At 46.7% G+C, this 20,532-nt stretch overlaps 1 protein-coding gene across 3 annotated transcripts in view; it reads right to left on the reverse strand.

Moving 5' to 3' along the window:
• The window catches only part of Thsd4 (thrombospondin type 1 domain containing 4), a 517,345-nt gene that overhangs the window by 310,180 nt on the left and 186,633 nt on the right, over positions 1-20,532 (reverse strand). The window lies entirely within an intron of this gene.

Below are 20,532 nucleotides of genomic sequence, written 5' to 3' on the forward strand. Positions count from 1 at the left end.
CTCCACCTATGTGCTGGGTTATAGCCATGCTTGCTTTGCTTTCTTTCTTCTCTCTTGCTTTCTTTCTGTCTCTTTCTTTCTCTATTTCTCTCTTTCTTGGCTGTGTAGGGATCAAACCTAGGGCTGTATGCATATCAGGCACACATTTCACCAAGTGAGTTCTATTCCTGCCTAGAAAGCAAAATTCTCTAGAAATCTGTTAGCTTCCTTTAGAAAAGCCTAATTTTAGTGAAGATTCTAAGGAGTAAAGATTTTACAAAACAAACAACCCCTGAAATAAAAGTTTCTCCTAGGAGTCGATAGATGGTTCAAGTCCTAGACAAAGCAGGCAGGCACGATTCTCTGACACATGGCTTCCCAAACCGACAGCTGTGGCTTAAGCAAAGAGACACCACCCAGAGGCAGATGCCGCCACTCGGCCCGCTCAGGCTTCTGGAGCAGGGGCTCTGTGCTGGGCAGTACCCTGATCGTATCACACGTACTGTCTTGTACAATTAATAAAAGATGATGCTGATGCGAGCACAGCCCAGGATCCAAGACTCATTTCTCAGATCCAACGTGTTTCACAGATGAACGCAGCCTAAGTCACACAGGGCCTCTGCGTGCCAAGAGTGCGCTCACCCGCCCAGGACCTGACCTCCAGCAATTCTGCTTGGGAAGCAGAGCCTTCCTGAAATCCGGCCGAGTCCGGGCCCATCTGTTCCAGCCTGTCACTCGGCCACATTCTATTTCTGAATGCCCAGCTTCAAAAGGCAGCTGGTAACATATTCCCAATTTGTCCCAGATGGGCAGTGTGGCTTCCATGAAGGATGTGCCTTTTCTTTCTTCCATCTCTGCTGACAGTTCTGAGAGCAGAGAGGGTCACAAATCTGTCTTAGAACAACTCTGGTGATGCCAAGGCCTCACGCTGTGAGCCAGTGAGGGAGCTGCTGTTTGCTCTGTGCTTGGGTCAGACACCGGCATGCTGAGCCACCTGTCTTGTTGGGCTGCCTTGGGCCATGGCCCTGGGCAATGCCATGTGTGGTATCATTTGACCCTGGTGGATATTCTTTGTGGATCCCAGGTCAGTCTTGTACCAGCTGCCCTGAGAACTGGGCCCTGAGAAAAAGAACAAGTGTGATGATAAAATTCACAATAAAATGAAAGTTACTGATTTCATAAGACTACTTAGTAAGTATCTGGCAACGTGCCACAGCAGATTCATAGGTAGTCTCACCCTTCAACCCTGCCCTCTCCTCTGACTTTGGCTTTGGAAAGGTACATGTTTACTTCTTAGAGAAAGGGCCTCAGCTTAGCCCAAGTGCTGCTTTTCCACAGCCCAGTGGAACTGTGAGGAAGTCTCAAGCTCTGTTTCTCTTGTGAGCAGGAAAGTCTTCCCTGTATGTTGTAAAGAAAAATGGCCCACACGAGTATGCTCTTGACTGCTTGTGTGAGCTAAATGAGCCCCAGTTATGGTGATTACATTTGCTGATACACTGCTTTTGTTTCCTGTTTGCTGTCAGTCTTCCACATCACTCCTAACCAATACCAACAGACTCTTTAAGACTCAAGATCTGGGCGACTAAAGATCTGGGCGTGGAGGCAGTGCATTTCTTGAGGGCAGAGGTCACATCTCACTCATCTCTAAGTCCACATATTTGTCATAAGAGTCCCAGTGGAGGAATGCTATTTGAGAATAAAGAATAAAAGGAAGGGAGGGAGAAGCAGAGCCGCAAGCTTCTTTAGTTATCTAGCAAGCATTGGCTAAGAAATATTTCCTGTCCTTTTGATGCTGTCTTAGAAACTGATGTCTGGGGAGTTGAGGGAGATGGCTCAGTCAGGAAAGCGCTTGCTGGAGAAGTATGACACACGAGTTCCACCCCCAGAGCTAAGTGAAATGTTAACACTTTCTCAGAAAGTAATAAGCAGACATCAGACTAACTGGGACCCATTCTCAAAATCCATGCAAAAATCCAGGTCCCACAACACACCTGTAATCCCACTGCTGTGAAGGCAGAGACAGGAGGAGCTTGCTGACCAGCCAGCCTAGCCAAACTGAGAACTCTGGACGCCACGCGTCAACAAACAAACAAACAAACAAACAAACAAACACAAAGCAAAAAAAGTTAAAGAATAGAGAAGAAGGCGCCCGGCACTGAACTCCGGTCTCTACACATATGTGCGCACAGTACACACACGTTAATATGTCCACAGATGTGGGTATGATACAAACGCTGACTTGGCTGAGCAGGAAACAGCACACGTGGAGTGGGGCCATAAGCTGCCTGTGTTCTCAGCAATGGCCACGGCCACTCACACCCCAGCGAGCTTGAGAAACACAAACGCCTGTGCTGGTGCCATGGGAATGCTCACTGACATCTCTGCCCTTCTGCATGGTGCCAGCTGCCAACCACTCCAGTCCACATTTTTCCTGTCCAGAACTGTAAATGCCAGAATGGCAGGGCTCCTGGCCAAGGAAGCACAAAGGCCCGGCCTAATTAGTGCACACTGAGGGCGAGAAAGCTAATGTCCAAGAGGCCGCATGGCACAAACGGGGAGCGAGGAGGCAGCTGTCTGGGATCGCCAAGCCATTCTCCTCTCCCACGGCACAGTAACAGTGGCAAGGAGAGTAACAAGGGGAGTCTGGGCTCATTGGACCCACCCGCAGAACACAGTCCTGATCTGAAGCCAGGCCTCAGCGACAGAGAGAGGAGGCTCACACACTCAGGCTGAGCTGCTATGTCAACACATCCTACATCTCTGTCCAGAAGGCATTCGTACCCAAGTGGCTACTTCTGCCGGGTCCTTGTGGGCGGGGGTGTGGGTGTGGTGTGGGGTGTGGGTGTGGTGTGTGCTTCACTCAAGCATTCCATGCTACCCACAGAGTCAGTGCTGCTACAGAGACCTAACGAAGGAGATTCTCAAATGAAGTCTGGAGGAGCTAGACTGGACGTTAAGCTCCTGAGCACCTTCTGTATACAGGCACCTTCATACGCCCTAACAGTTACACGTAGCACAGCAGACAAACCCTTCCCTCAGCATTAACTATGTCTGCCCTTGTGACAGCAATTGGATCGTAACGTCACAAGACTTTAACCAGGGTTCATACCCAGGCACACTGCATTCTAACTTGTTGATCTCAGGCAGCCAGCTTTCTTGGGTTAGGTGGCAGATTAAATTATGAAAAAAATTTTTGAAAGGCTTCAGCAGGACCCTTTCCTTATTCAGGTTTTCCTGATTCCATCCCAAGATTAACACTTCTCCATGTCGCATTCCCAAATGCCCATACATAATTGGATTCACACTTAGAGAGGTGCCATCCTTAAATAAGACATGCCCTCCGTCTCACCCTCCTGGCCGCTGCAGTACGGCAATGCACGGCACCATGAGAATGAATGCGCTCTGCAGACCTCAGGTCACGAAACTGGCAGGACCCCAGCTGCTACGCCCCAAATCCGTTACAACAGTGATGTTGGCACCAAGCTGAGCTTCCCACAGCCTGTTCCCAAGGGCGATGGCTGATCCCAGTGGGATACAGAGACAAGTCTATTCCCAGGGGATCCAGGACACCCCTGGAAGCTAAATTGACTAAAAGACTCCTAGATGGCTTCGGTGACCTTCCTTGGTGCCTGAGAATACTTCCCACCAACCTCTGACCTCTCCCTCCTTTGATGGAGGACAGGCTTGTGTTACTGTCTGAGTGGTCTCCTAACCATGTTTCCTCTAATAAAATCTTGGCATGTTTAACTCCATACTGTTGTCAGGTTCTTAGAAGATGCTGACAATACAACTGTGCCATGTCTTAGCACAGATGGAGAAGTAAAAGCCCAGGAGAAAAAAACCAGCTCAATGGCATAAAGGTGGCAGGGAAGGCACTACAGTTCAGGACCAGCTCTCCGTGCATTAGAATGTACCAGAGGCCTGTGTTCCTTCCACAAGCAGCCCTGAACTGCGGTCCTGAGGTGCTTCCTGAGAACCAGGTCTACCTTTGCATGCTCCTATCTCCCATGCCTGAGGAACACTGAGCAGGGGACAAAACATAAGTCTCCGGTGTCTAAAGGGTCCCTCCTGCCTTCTACCTTAGGGATGGGACGGGTCTTGGTGGCATCCCAGGAACTGAGAACCTCTGCAGCCTTCACCACACCTACTGCCTGTACAGCCTCACTTGGCAAGTTCTGGCATTTAATACACGTGTTTCAATACAATGATTTCATAAAAGTGAATCTACCAACTTGGCGCCAGAGGGGACAATGATTAGTCTTGCCAACTGAAAAGTCAAAAGTGAAGCAACATGTCTCCTCAGCAAGCCTGGCTGCAGGAGACCTAAGTGCCTTCAGATGGAAATCAAATGTTCATGTGACCACATCAAAATTCTCATTGGCTGTCCCAGTTGGAGATCTCAGAGCTGTTTCCCCCAGTGCCAGGAGGAGCCCAGGATGAAGCAGCCAGGCCTCCTCATGGCCATACACACTGCCTTTTGTATCAGTGGCTGGGGAGACAGCCATGGTCACTTCAGGAAAACCAATCAGCACTGTTTAAATGTCTTAGCAGAAACTGGATAGATAAACAAACAGCTTTACTGGACAAAGTCCACCAAGGGAAGCACAGGGAAAAACGTTCAACCTGCCTGTCCCATTGGGAGAACAGGCTGCCAAGGCCTCATGGCCAGAGATGCCTGAGAAACCGGTTTGTGTCTGTGTCATCCAGCGTGGACTGTCCACTGATGTCTGTTTTAAGTTGCATACCAATTTAGCCTCTTCCTCACTCTTGGTGACAAACAGAACCAGTGACGACAGCAGCAGAGAAAGAGTGTTTTATAAAACAGTAAGTTAGGGCAGCAGAGAGCTGTAGTTCAAGGTAGTGCTAGAAGATACTGAGACAGCAGGAAGGAAGGAAGTGGCTGGTGACAGAGGCCTGTTCTGTGTGCCAGGCACTGGGTGTTCAATGATCTGCATCAACTATGCCATGTAATTCTCTCAGAAACTCTAGGAAACTGACACCATTCCCATTTCACAGAAGAAGAAACAGATGTTGAGAGTTGTGAACAATTCTCCTAATACCTCTCACAGAATATAGACCCAAACTGGATTTTGACTGCTCCACATTAGCGTTTACTTTGTGGAGGTGTCTGCAGATATAGGTCAACGAGTAAAGTGGCTGTCCAGCCTGGCTGGGACTCTGAGGTCCATCCCCAGAACCCAGGAGCCAAGTGTGGGGATACATGCCTGTCACCCCAGCTCTCAGGAAGTGAAGGCAGGAGGACCAAAGTTCAAAGTTATCTTTGGCTACAAAGTGAGTTTGAGGCCAGCCTGGGATATATGAGACCGTACCTCAAAGGAAGAAATAGCTTATCTTACTTTGTATATATGCATATATGTGGGCACACATATATACATATATGATTTTATGTATCTATATGAAATCTACAAACTACAAATGAGAAAAAAAACATATTATTTGTCTCTCTGTAATCAGCTTGATTCACCTAATATGATGTCTCCATTTTCCTGCAAAAGATATACCTTCATTCATCCCTTGTTTGAGTTTCCCTGCTGGAAACTTCAAAGCCACACCCTCTATTGCCAAGGCCAATGTACAACTTCCCAACGTTATCAAATAGCTTTCACACACCATACATTTTGGTTATGTAAATAATGATGCAATTATTATTTGTAAAATATTTTTATGGAGCTGAAGAGATGGCTCAGTAGTTAAGAGCACTTGTGTTTGTAGAGGACTTAAGAGCAACCACATGGTTGCTCACAGTTGACCATAACTCCAGTTTAAAGAATGTGAAGCTTTTTCTGACCTCTAGCACTGGTTTACCCACTGAGCCTTCTTGCCGGCTCTCGTGTATTCTGATAATATTTATTGATTTTATGTAAATATGTGTGCCTGTGTATGTGTATGAGTTTATGTGTACCATATGAGTATAGCATCCTGAAGAGGCCAGAAGAGGGAGTCAGTTCCCCTGAAGCTACAGCTAGAGGTGACTGTGAGCACCATACAGCTGCTGGGAATGGGACCCAGGTCCTCTGCACAGTAGAATTATTAATTGTTAAGCTGTCTGACCATCCACTTCATGGAATTCTTACAATGACTTCAGACAGTTTATGCTTTACCTGTTTCTGAGAAGAGGGACTCAGGACATATGAGCTTCACAAAAGGTCAGAGGGTTAGTGGGGACAGCTTGACTGAAATCACACCATGAGCCTTCTTGGTGACCAGAGGGCATGCTTAGGGCAGCTGTGGCCATTGCTTGTTTGGTAGGACAGTCACGGCCGGGCAGAGCAGGGACTGGCGTGCTCGGGGCGGAGCCGAGCTAACGGTAAGCAGCACTATGTTGACTCCTGCACATTTATCATGTGCAGAAAGGCACTGCGGTGCTGCCAGCCAAGCAACTTTGCCTCAGTACCCGAGGGAGCAATCCTGGCCTCGGAACACTGGTCTTCTAAGCAGTTCTGTATTCTAGCCCAGGACCTCCATTGTGTCTTCCACCGTATCTTACAGGAGGCTCCAGCTACTCAGTCTTGACCTTTCCCCTTCATTAACGGCTTCTGGGGGCTGGACAATAGCCCATTCAGTCAAATGTTTGTAGCATAAGCATGAGGACCAGAGCTCAGATGTAAGGCATCCAGGTAAAAAGCTAGCTATGCCAATGCATGTCTGAAAACCCCAGTTCTGGGGAGGCGGAGACAGGCGGATCCCTGGATCTCACTGAGCAGCCAGTCCACTGGTTCAGTGAGATACTCCATCGACAACAACAAAGATGGAGAATGACCGAGGAAAACACCAGACATTGACTTCTGCATTCACATATGGATAGGTTCCCTGCATACAGGGGCACATAAACACATAAAAACATACAAAAACCACCTCACCTATTCCCCCCTCCCACACACAAGTGTGCCTTTTGGCAACAGCAACACTTTAAGGTGCATTATCTAAAAAGCAGCAAACCTTCTGGAAGTTATGGGCAGTGGGCATCATGCAGCGGCCTGTCTACCTTTGTCTCTAGCGTGCGTCATACTGAGGCTGGATCTTCCCATGGTCTGCCTCAGCCTTCCCAGGAAACCCCTGTCCTTTCTCGCCAGCGAGTTTCTAGCCGCAGCCTGACCTCACCCTCCGCAGCCCACTCCCTGTCTCCAGGCAGCCACGTTCTAGTTTGTCCTCCCATGGTGATGGATACAACCTGTCAGGGAAGCTGGGAATATTTTTAGCTCCTGGCTGATTTTTATCTAAATTTAACTTTAGGCCTCAGCACGGCACCCACAGACGTACACACAGACGACAGCCAAGGTTTTCATGGTAACACATTTGCAGTGTGGCAGTGGAAGCTCAGATTTTCTCAGATGCCCTGGCTCAAGTTCTGGCTGCACAGGGCCAACAGCTCTTTAGGAAAACAATCTGGATCTTTCACGTATGCAGCATGTGTGGGGTTTATGTGCGTATGTACATGTGCTTATGGGCGAGTGAGCGCTCATGTGCTCGTGACCATCTGAAGACCGGAGGTTCTCCAGGTCTCTTCTTTGGCTGCTCTCCACCTGTTTTTGTTGGGCAAGGTCCCTCAGGAAGCCTGAAGCTCGCTGATTCATCATGACTAGCTGGCTGCTGAGCTCAGGAATTCTTCTGTGTCTACCTCTTCAGCAATAGGATTGCAGGCATGAACTACAATGTCCAGCTTTTTCTGAGTGTTGAAGATCCCAAGTCAGTGTCTAATATTTTCATGGCAAGTACTTTACCTACTGAGCCATCTCTCTAGCCCCAGGGTCTAGATCTTGAGTATCAGAGCAAGCAGGCTAGGGAAACTGAGGCCAGGCAAGCTTGAAAAAGTTGAACCATAGAGCCTGGTCATGCTTTGGTGGTCTGTGACACCAAATTGCCCCTGGGGACCACTGTGAGATTGTCCCACGGGACCCCTGTGGAGGACACATGCTGCTTAGAAATCAGGAAATGCGTGTGCTGCGGAGCTTCCCTCTGCTGAATGCTGGTCTCTGTGCAGTGACTCTCCTCTCGGCCCGCGTGTTTATAAGCCAGGGAAAGCAGACTTGGTCAAAGCCCCAAAGTCTAAAAAAGGTTTCAGCCAGACAAGGAGGAGAGCGCTTCTCTCCTGGGGAGCAGGGCGCTGTCAGTCTGCCCCCAGGGCCTGGAATAACATCTGGCACACAGGCATCCTAGGCAGACATTTTGTTAACTGGCAAAATGGCCAGATAAGCGAACAAATGAGCAGATTTGATGAACATAATTATCAGGCCTGACACGGGTGCTGGAAGGAAGGAGAGGACAGAGACCTACTATGGAGAGCTCAGCTTCCTTCCTCAGCAGCCGCCCACCCAGCTGTTCTGCTGTGCTGCGCTTCAGAGGTTATAGGAAGGGCTTGTACAGTCTGGTGATAAAGGGCTGGCGGAGGCCCTTTGGCTTTGTTCATTTACACAAGGACCTGATCATATGACTGAAGAACAAATAAAAGAGAAAAATGGAAGTGAAAAGCAGGATGGGCAAGAAGGAGTGGATGAACTGAGTGCCACAGTGGACAGCAAAGGAGCCATCTGGGCCCCAGTGACACGGGGCTCTGAGATTCATTATATTATAGCAGCTCAGGGTTCGGCAGGGAACAGCATGCATTCAGGCAGCATGGCCGGATCTTCGGGTCCTACCACACTAGAGTAACTTGTGGGTAAAGAGGCCATGCTTGGTAGGGGGCATTTATTTAAATTGAGAAGTCATCATTCATTCACAGACAGGACTGGACTAATCAGTGTGTCCTAAGGATCAGATGGAACCTGAGTTGCCTCAGGCCTCATCCTGGAACATTTATTTTTGCAAGAAGATCACTAAATATATAAACAGGACAGCTTATTATTTCTGTATATTAGACAGCACATGATATGAGAAGTGGGTACAAAAAGAGAGAAAAGGAAGAATTTGTTGAGAAAAAAATAAATACAGTTGTATTTACTGAATATTGCCTATATGTTCGCATTGTGAAGAATCTGATGAGGGCATGCAGAAAACAGATGTCATCAAAGAAAGGAGAGAGGACTCTGAAAAATAAATATAACAGAATTCTTCACTTCAGGAAATTCAAATTTGCTAGAGATGAGGCACGTGCAATAAAATAAATAGTATCCATTTCCAAACATCGCACAGCAGTGAGCTGGTCCTGTGAGCAGGGAGGTTCGGAGAGACCCATCAACAAGACCCTTGGAGGAGCCAGCGTGCGAGGGACAGCTTCCTGGGGGGAGGTGGCAGAAGGGGACAGAGTTTAGGACCCTGGAGCGGGTGGGGCAATGGCACGGGGAGGACAGTGCGCTCCTCCCTGACCATGACCACTTCCCATGGGTGACAAGGCTGCCATGGGCAATTACAAGAAGGAAACGGAACGCAGAGTGCGCTGGTGAGGTGTTCAGTGGTTTACTGAGGACCCTGCTCACAAGCCATTAGCTCATCGACCTGCCAGCACCTGCTCTCCCATAGAAGCCTGTTCTGCTTCCCAGGTGGACACCGGATGCTCACCAAGATCCGACATCACTGGAAGAACAGAAGACAAGCTGTGGGCACTGGCCCCACAGCTCTGTTTCTTTGACTGTGTCTCAGTGCCAGGCAGGCTCTGTGTTCTTCACAAATAAATGCCAATAACCTTTCCCCAGCCATTGCATCTTGGCTGTGACTGCGATGCACCCATTACTCACACTTTACCCCATCAGTGTCTCTGGCACCATCACCATCTTCACCATCACCACCGGCACCATTGTTACCATCATCATCAGTGCAATTATCCCTGTTGTGTCACCATAATCACTATCATCACCATCATCAGAAATAGCACAACTGCCATCTGCATAATTAACACCGCCACCATCACCACCACAGGGACCATTATCATCATCACTATCATTATGAGTGTCAGCAGCAGCAGCAGCATCAATAGCACAATCATCACCATCATCATCACCACTCCCATCACTATTATGGACACTACCATGATTATCCTCCTGACTACAACCTGCATGGTACCATTATCATCACCATCTCCACCTGCATGGGTATGGTCACCCCATCGCCATCTTCCCCACCTCCGCCTTCCCCACAATGGGTGCCATTCCCATCTCTATCACAGCTATAACCACTGGTACCGTTATCACACTTATCACCACCACCATCACCATCCCCATCACTATTATCAGCGGCATTTCTATCGTCTCACACTTAAACCAGTGTTCACGCTGGACCAGAGGATGACCTGAGACGTTAACACGCATTCACTTACGAAGTCCTCACAGCCACACTCTAGGATCTGCAGTAATTACTTCCCTTTGTGCATGAAGAAACCGAGGCTTGGAGAGGTCGCTTGGCTCAGCTTACAGCAGTGACTGAGTGGAGTCCCATCCCACCCTTCTCCCACACCATCCATTTCACGCTGTGCCTATCTGACTAAATTCCACTTCTGGCAGCTCTGCAGAGCCGTTACACGGAATTATTAAGCAGATGTTCTTGCTCTACTGGAAGACAACATTCATTATTAAGGCAGAAATCATTACAGGGTTTGCCTAATAGATTTCCCATGCATATCATTAGAATTACTCGAGAAGAGAGAAAATATTCCCAGTAAAATCTTGATTGCTGACTTTGATGTCATCATAAACCGACAGGGTCCCCTGGACATGGGACACTATTTAGAATTCCTAACTTTTTTTCTTAATTAGTATCACATTCAGAAGTATAATGAGTTTCCACTTAACATTTCTGACCACATTCTGATCTGAGTTTAGCATTTTACCAACTGAGCCCCAGTCATGAGGCATTTGAAAAACCAGTCAATATTTGGGATGGAGAGATGCCTCAGTGCTTAAGAGTGTATCCTTACCCACATACCCACATACAAATACACATAAGCAAAGCTAAAAATAAAACCAAAACACACAAACTAGTCAACATCACTACACTGCTGTACAGGTGGGTAAATGGAGGTTTGACGCAATCATAAATCGTGACTTGAGTTTCAAAGAACTGGTACTCATGTTGTGTCTCACTTGGAACTCCTTTCAGTTGAGTCCAACTTTTTAACATCATGCATCTGGATTTATATATATAACTCTGTTTATTTTTGGTTTCTCTCTTAACCCAACTATCATACAAATAATTGAGACTCTTTTATATTTAATAGTAAGCATCACAGCGCAAGAACTGAGCAGTTATTACTCTATTATTAACCCTTTAAGCTGTTTTGGCTTCCTCCCAGAACACATCCCAGAGATACTTGCACTTTGTAGCTTTCATGTTGCAGCTCTCTCTCACCTGGTGTCTCCTGGACCTCTCCTGTGGCTGAATCCCCGGGCAGAATCTCCTCCTTCCTCCTCTAACTCCTCCTCCCCTGGCTGACAGGAAGTCCAGCCTTATTCTCTCCCTTGATCAGTGATTGTCAGTAAGATACTTTATTGGCCTATCAGGGGACAATTGAGGAGCAATGTTTACAAAACATAGAGATAGGATATTCTAGGGACAAGGATTGCAGTCAGATATGGGCGATACAGATTCATCATCTGAATTACACAATAACCTTATGCTTACAGCATCTGCAAAATTTACACTAGCATATTATGCAATCAAGGGACAAAAATAAATCACTAAAAATTCATAATGTTTTAAAGTAAGTTTATGATTGCTATAACAGCTGCCTCCATAGCTGTTCTTAGAGCAGTTGGCCAATAGGCCATGGGTTGGACAAGTCTGTGGGGATAAGAGTATTCTATGGTTCTCTTTGGGTATCCACATTCCCTGTATCCTCATGCCTACATTTGCCTCCCTCAAAAAAATTAATTTATTAGCCTTGGGACTAGCTGCCAAGTAAGTGTTCAGGGGCTACTGAAGTGAGCAGTGAAAAGAAAACCCGAGGTTTCAAATGTGATGGAGACAATGAAGGCTGGAGGCCAGAAGGCTGTTCTTCTGGATGAGGAAGGAGATTCCCAGGGAGCATGAAGAGACTGTGGTAAGTGAGAATGTGAAGTCTGGATATAAAACACATTCTCAGGAGGACGGCTTGATTAATCTAAGTCACTGCCTGCTCACTTAAGGAGATGTCATAAAGCCATTTTAATAGATAGCTGCAGTGAATGTGCCGTCCAGGAGGGTAAACGTGAGTTCACTAGAGGCCGGAACATAAAACAGATGCACCGTATGCAGGCGGCATTGCTCCTCTGTGGTGGCGTTAGAACGGTGTCTTCTGGGGCACTGTGCACACATCAGGCTAAAAGCACTGCTGTAAGCCGCTCCCGAGAAGGGCCACCTTAGACACCATGCTCCGTGAGAAGAGCAAGAAAGGAGGCCACTTGACACACACAGGAGAACAAGCTAACACCACCACACACACACACACACACGCACACACACACGAGACAGAGGTATTAATGTTTCCTCTCACTAGAACACAGACTCATTTCATGTAACAGTCTTTGAGTTCAGACTTGGGGCTACAGCTTATTTTTATGTTCTCCTTGCTTATCTGCAGTTTTCAAAGTGCATATAATAAACATTTGACAGGGTCTTATATAGCCCGCACTGGCTTAGGAACCGGCAGCTTAAGGCTCCTCCTGCCTCTACCTCCTGAGGCTGGCGTTACAGTCATGCACCGCCATGCCTGAACTTTGCAGGGCTGGGGACAGACCCCAGGGCTTTGAATGCTGGATTATATACCCAATCCTAAACATGATCTTTAAAAAAATTATGGGTATGGGTGTTTCACCTGCATGTATGTGTGGCAAAACTTCCGTGCCTGGTTGCTTACAAAGGCCAGAAGAGGGTGCTGGATCCTTTGGCATTGGAGTTAGGAAAGCTTGTAGATTGTGGTGTATGAGCTGGAAATCAAATCCAGGCCCTCTGGAAGAGCAGCCAGTGCCCTTAGCTACTGAGCGTCTCTCCAGCCCCTCTACGCATACTCTATACGAGAAAGCTCAGTCAGTGAGCGCACTCCACGGCATTTCTGTGCTCTATCTAAAGAATCCACAGACAGTCCTTGCTTTATTGGTTATTTTTGCCTGGCTACTGACTTTGATTTTGTAGCCACGGGACTCATTAACTTTAACATCAAGATGTGCTGTGGTGCTCATAGCTTTGTGCTATGATGACCTTCCTAAAACCCACATAAGCATCAAACTCTGCAGACAGTCTGCAGGGGAGAGGAGAGGCCAGGCCAGGCCTGCCGAATGCTCCTTGCCTCCCCAGCTCTCACTGGCTGGCTTCACCCGCATCTTCCATCAAGAAAGGGCTTTCCTGGGACTTAGTGACCTGTTCTGCTCTAAGACAGCATCATTGTCTATCTTTTCGGCTTCCCCCTCCCCTGAAAGCCTGAGCATTCTCTACTGCTTTCATATTCTTTGGCCTTTGTTGTATTAACTGGTGGCAAAATGGTTCCCCATGATGGAAAGCCTCTGAAGTGGAGGAAAAAAGCTCTGAGACCCTGTGAATACCCCAATCCTCAGGTATTGAAGCCCCTTACATAACATGCTCATATTTGCACTTGCCCTCACACATCCTCTTGTGTTCTTTCAAACAACTCAGGGCATTTTCCACAGCTGACACAGTGTGCATATGATTTGCATATAAGATGTCATGCTGAGTTGTGTAGGAAGTGATAATGGGAGGAAAGGCCCTGCATGTCAGTTCAGATGCAATTCTTATTTTGATCTGTGGTTAGTTGGCTCAGAGGTTAAGAACACTGAATGTTCCTCCAGAGGACCGGCATGGGTGATCCCGGCCATTGTGGAAGTACATCCTCCATGGACATCAGCCCCAGAGAGACACTGTCCCAGAACCACCACCCACATGGCTGAAGTCCAAACTCACAGAAATATTTTTGAGACAGATATTTCTTGTTGTTTTAAGACAGCGAGTTTTGGGATGACTTATTGTATAGCGTACTTAACTAATGCGTGGGTACTTTCGGAAGTCCACTACCCAAGACCTTAAAATGAGAGAGTCGGGCATGGGGGACGGCTAGGTCAGTGAGTACTTGCTATGAGAACACAGGACACGAGTTTGAGCACCAGCATCCATGTAAAAAGCTGGGGTATTAAACATCTACCATCCCGGTTCTGAGAGGATGGGCCAGGCATGGGGACAGGAGGCTCCACAGAGCTTGCTGGCCAGCCACTCTAGCCAAATCAGTGAGTTCTGGGTTCAGTGGGAGACCCTACATCAATAAATAAGGTGAATGGGCCAGCAAGATGCTTCACAAGGCTGACAACTGAAATTTCACCTCAGGATCCCACGGCAAAGGGGAGAATCCAGTCATGAATGTTGTCCTCTGACCTACACACACACACACACACACCCATATTCACATACATATATGTACAAATACTTTATTTTTTCGTAATTAATAAGGTAAGAAAATAATCAAGTGAAGAGTGATCGAGGAAGACCTTCAGTGTTGACCTCTGTCCTCTACATGTGCACACGCATACACACACTCATCTACAATGAACATGTACAAACGCAAACACCACACACAAAAACACACAAAGAAAGAAGGAAGGAAGGAAGGAGGGAAGGAAGGAAGGAAGGAAGGAAGGAAGGAAGGAAGGAAGGAAGGAGAAGTCTTAAAGATTCAACAAGTCTAACCTAGGACGTTATCTGGGCTTGTTCCTTGGACAGAATTTCTTTTGCCCTGCACTTTTCTTCAGGATGATCATAATAGCCCCAAATCCTTCAGGCAAGCCTGAATGCAGGTCACTTCATTCTTAGCCTCCGAGTGTCTCTTCATGCATGGGGAGGAGAGAGGCAAGGGGCTCAGGAGACCATGTTCTCAACCTTCCTAAAAAGCTGTGAGTCCTACCCGGGCCGGATGCCACACAAGCGACCTACCTGTCTTGGGGAGATCCGTACTTGCTGCACTTAAATGTGCTCCAAGCTTGCTTTCAACTCAACCTGACCCTCATTAAAAGAACAGAGAAAAACCTGCGCTATCGTCTTATTCCAGTCTAAATTTCCTTTTAGCTTTTAATGGTCTTTGCCATTAATGTTTGCAGTTGTTGACTGGGGCTTTTATTTGTGTCAGCTGCTTTGGGGAGCCCTGAAAACACAAAAGGGGAGTCTGGCCATATTAAGCTGACTGTAGCGCCCTCGGGCTCCTTTAAGCAGCGCCCACATTAGCCTGTCTGCTGTTTACATGGGTTTACAACTCACTATACGTTGTGGTCAAATCATTTAACTCATTAAAAATCTTTGTCTTCTGTTAGAGCATTTCGAGAATGCAATTACGCCTGTTCAGTTCAGGACCCTCTCATTCACAGCTGCTTTTAATATTTTAATGACTTAGTTCTAATCTGTTCTCAGGATATGGCTTTGAGACGCTGCAGGGAGGGAAAACGCTTACTAAACTACAGTACTCTCACTGGATAGGCCTAGCCTAAGGGTTGAAAGACGACTGTTCAGAAGACTGTAGAGCAGAGGTTCTCAACCTGTGGGTCAAGACTCCTTTGGGGGATGACTGACCTTTCACACAGGTCACCTAAGACCATCAGAAAACACATATTTACACTACAATTCATAACAGCAGCAAAATCACAGTTATGAAGTAGGAAGAACAATTTTATGGTTGGGGGTCACCACGACATGAGGAACTGTATTAAAGAGTCTCAGCAACAGGAAGGTTGAGAACCAGTGCCATAGAGATCTCGGCTCCACCTCTTATCACCTCTGTCACACCAGCGGGGACAAGTCAATTGTCCCAAGTCTTTTTTTCCAAGACAGGGTTTCTCTGTGTAGCCTTGGCTGTCCTGGACTTGCTCTGTAGACCAGGCTGGCCTCAGACTCACAGAGATCCACCTGCCTCTGCCCCCCCAAATGCTAGGATCACAAGAAGTGTGCCACCATGCCCAGCTTGTCACAGGTCTTTTGGCTTCTTCAAGCATCAACCTATATATCTAAAAAATGGGTCCACAGAGCCCATAACGTGGCTGCATTTGAGAGAGTGACGGGGCAGCTGCTACCACAATGGCACTAGTCTTTGTTTAGATGTTGTAAAGGCAGCTGTCAAAGGCAATTTTATCTCACTGTGGTTCAAGGAAAAGCTGTATCACTTTCCACCAGTAAGAGCTCACAGTGAAATACAGAAGAAAGCAAACCTGATTATCAGACTGCCTTCAGGTGCTGCTGAAGGACAGCTCGGTGAAAGGATGAAAACATAGCTGGTGTAATGTTTTCCTTGCTGTTTAAAAATATGTGGTTTGGGGGCAGAAAGAGAACCGAAAAAGGCATTTCCATGGGAGGATTCTGCGACCACACCCAGGACTCTAGGTCCCATGTAAACCCAGGGCTGGGAGGATGGGTCCCTCAGAACAGGCTTCCTCGGATGAACCAGAGCCTCTTTCGTGTGCACTCTACCAACCTACGGTGGATGACATGTGTTAAAAAGCCAAATACTGGCCAGAGGATAAAGGTGATGGAACCAGGTGTGAAGACCTGCGTTCAGGGCCCAGGACACACTTGGTGGAAGGAGAGAGCTGACACGCTGAAGTTGTCCTCTAATTTCCACACACACGCCACGGAAGACGCATACACACACAAGAAATTAAAAATATGAAAAGAAAAAAGCTGGATGTGTGAGCTGAACTACTCAAAGCTTTATGGAAAGCAGGTCCTCTAGGAGGAAATAATTGGCTAGACAACGCCTCCTTGCTGGGGTCCCCGTAAACAGGGAGAAGTGATTGGCTTGGGAGATACTGCAGGACAGAAGCACCCTAAACATGGAGGTGGACTGGGAAACATTTTAAGAGATTTGGAATCCTTGTTTCATGCCAGCATTTTAGCACGCGCGTACATGCGTGTGAATACACACTCACACACCTTTACCTGTACATGCAAATATGCACACACGCCCCAGTTCTCTAAGGTTGAAGTGATAACTTAGAGCTGTAAAGACAGGCCGATCTCCCAATGGGCACATGCTCCCATCTTCAAAATCATTCTGTGTAGCGGTCATGGAAATAGGTTTCAGGAAGCAAACACTCCTGTACTTTACAGGACACTTTCCCTTGGAGTTCTCTCCAGAGATAAGGAAAGTGGAGGGCAGACAGCTTTCATTTCAATCATTTTACAATCCAACACCCAAGTCCAAACGTTATCCCCCAGCTGTGTTCAGACCACTCTTACACAAGCAAACACTTAGGCAATCTGATCTGTCCAAACATTTTCATCCCATCCCATCATTTTAAATCCTTCGGTTCTGCCAACACGCTCTGAGAGACTTTGAAAGGCAGTTCCCGGGACTCCTTTTATGTTGCACAAAAATATGAATGCCAGGATTGGGAATGGTTTATGAGGCCACACTGATATTGCAACATGAAATAGCATGATAATTTGGGTCTGTTCCCAATACGGACTTCTCCTACAGCAAGCAAAAACAACAATAAAAACAAAAGCAAAAGTCTTAACAGAGAACTCCTAGATTTCAGTCCCAATATCCACTGCATTGTTTTCTTAGAGATTGATTGTCCACTGAGATGCTTGGACAAACCTCTACCAGCCAAATCCAGCTGCACGCTGGGGGCATCATCTTTCAGCTTCCGGGAGCTTTATTTTCACACCAGAACTAGGGAAATCCTTCCCCATGATCAGTTCTCAACAGTCCATCAAGGCTTCCAGAAGCCAATTCCAGAAGAATGACACGGGCCCTTCCCTACCAACAAGGGCCAATTTTGGGAGCACTGCATCTAAAGAGACAAAACAAAACAACAAACAAACAAACAACCCAGTCTCTGTAGATTTAGGCATCACTCTACTCCATCAAGGCAGATCCATGCTTGACCTACCATTTCCATAAAAGTCTGACATGGGTCCATTCACTCACTTCCTTCTCTACCCTCCCTCTCTTTGCCCCTATTTCTTACCCTCTGTTCTTACTCCCATTCTATCTTTCTCTTTCCTTCACTCTCACCTTCCCTGCCTCATTGTCCCCATCCTAACTCGGGTATCTGTGTTAGATGCTGAGAAGCCAGCGGGAAAGCAGCAAGCATGCTCTTTGAGGACGAGTGGTTTCTGGGTTTGAAGAAAGGGCCTTATTTACCTGGTGTTTATCTGACCCACTCTCCCTAGGCTCCTAGCTAGAATGCACTTCTCAGAATCTCTCATTGGGTGCAGTCTATGACTTAGCTGAGTTGAAGTTAAGGGCACATGGGCCACAGCAAGATATGCCACCTGCAGACTTGGCCGTCAAGAGCTCCATAGGCCTATATCTTCCTGTCCACACAGTCTCGTGGTGTAGGAAGCACTGGAGGTCCCAAAAGCCCTAAGGGATAGCACGCCCACGAAGTAGATGGATCTGGAACGTGCTCACTGCACTCACACAGACCTGAGGGTTATCTGTTACAGCACCAAGTCCAGCATCGTGAGCACCCAGGGCCCAAGTGGCAACACCCTAGTCCTTTTCCTCTGGTAAGGCTGTTATGCTCCTGTAACTGTTTCTTCCAGGAACATCCAAAGTTTTGCTAACTGGAGGGTCTCAGTCTCGGCTGGATTCGTCACACAGATGGGAATCATCAGAGAGCAGCTCAGTGGTCAATGTGTTCTTTGAAAACAGATCTCTATATGCCAAAGGCAACATAACAAAATGGTGGGGATAAAAGATAGACCACTCCATGAAGAATACTGTCATTAAAAAAATATCATTTAAGCACAGGACTAGGCAGGCAGAGGCAGGCACATCCTGGTCTACATAGTGAATTCTAGGCCAGATACAGAATGAGCATTGCCTTAGAAAGAAAAGGGAAACATAACAATTATATGCACAGTAAATAGTATACAAAACAAATTTCATGTAAATGAAATTTAAATTTAAAATATAGCAAGCTCTGGAAGTGTAAGTAAGGAAAAAGTATTTGATACACAGAGAAAACCAAAAGTGCAAACCAAAAGCAGAGCACTAGGAAAATTGACCACTTTCAAACAGAAGTTCCGTAGAACAAATGACTTTATAAACAAAAGTATCAGAGGACAGACGGCTCAGTGGCCAGGAACGCACACTGTTCTTTCAGAAGTTCCAAGTTAAGTTCCCAGTACCCCTATGTCAGGAAGCTCACTCACTCCGGTAACCCAGCTCCACGGGCCCGGATGCCCTCTTCTGGCCTCCACAAACACCGGGATCCCTGGGCACACACACATATCGACACATATGCACAATTAAAATAAAATAAATCTTTACAAAAAGAGAAAAGAAGCAAAGGTCTAGAATATGAGTCAGTGAATTATGTCTCTGGCTACAGCGCGGCCTGTGGCCTGCTTTCAGTTTTACCAGACCACAGCAGCACCTGTTAACGGACCCAATATGCCTGATTTTGTGCTGTGGACAGGGCTGAGTAACTGACACAGTCTCTACAGCCTCAGATTCCTCTAACATTTACAGTCTAGAACTCTGCAGAAGAGACTGCCGGTCCCTGGTATAGTGGAAGATTTTGCAATGGATGTTATTTGAAAAACTGGTGTATGCTTGGTTCATTTACACAAACAAAGAGGGAGTCAGTGCCCTTCCCCCACACGGCTATCAACCTACAAGCTCACCCATGGGTATCTAACTTTCTGAACTCTTAAATGGTCATATACCGCAGAATCGCAATCGGAAATAGGTTAATTACACATACCAACAAAATAAATAGCAAATGAAATCATAAGAGGGTCTTAGGTAACAGCATTTTATGAACACATTGAAGAAACGCCACTATTCTGTGGCGTATACACACAAGTCACCAACATGTAAAATCATGTAAGGAAAATGCCTCTGTAGCTTTTAGCTTGTAGTTTCTGCTCTTCAGGAAGGAGAGGAAATGACGAGGTGATTTTTACCTGCAGCCATATCTTTGAAATTTTAACTCAAATACAGTGAAACTGGAGTGTGCAGAGCATGCTGGTAACTCAGTGTGACTTTCTTTGTCTGCTTGTTTGAGGCAGGGTCTATTATAGATCTCATCTGGCCTTGAGCTCACCCTGTGGCTGAGAGTGACCTTGAACTCCTGGTTGCCCAGCCTCTACCTCCCAAATGCTATGATTATTTGTGCCTCCGGAACCACTTTCTGTGGTGCTGGGGATTGAACCCATGGCTTCACGCATGAGAGGCAAGCATTCTCCAAACTGAGCTATATTCCTAGCCCCACACTTTTTTATATGCTTTTCTCTGCATTTTAAGTATTAACTTTAAATATTACTGTCATAAAAGTAGAAAAAAAGGTCTAGGTAACTACTAAGATTTATCCACTGCTACCAAGTTATAAGGCAAGGGGAAGGGCAAGCCCTAAAACCGCGGCAAAATGAGGCGTGGCCACATTGACATACCAACCCCGCAGAGGCTCTCCCTCTCTCTGAGAGGCTGGGGAGTCCTCATGAGGATTAAATCAAGTCATATGTTTCGTAAAAAGCGCTTTGCAAAGTGCGGCATGTCATAGCTGCTGGGTATATTTCAATTATTTTTGTTAGTATAAGTAAAGTCCTTTCTAAGCATGCATTTGGACAGTCAATACAATAAGTGTAATAATCAGAAGTCATCCTGAAATGTAGAAATGTTGG

Source organism: Psammomys obesus, unplaced genomic scaffold (assembly GCF_907164565.1).
Source record: "Psammomys obesus unplaced genomic scaffold, mPsaObe1.curated_primary_1811, whole genome shotgun sequence".
In the NCBI taxonomy this organism is placed as follows: Eukaryota; Metazoa; Chordata; class Mammalia; order Rodentia; family Muridae; genus Psammomys; species Psammomys obesus.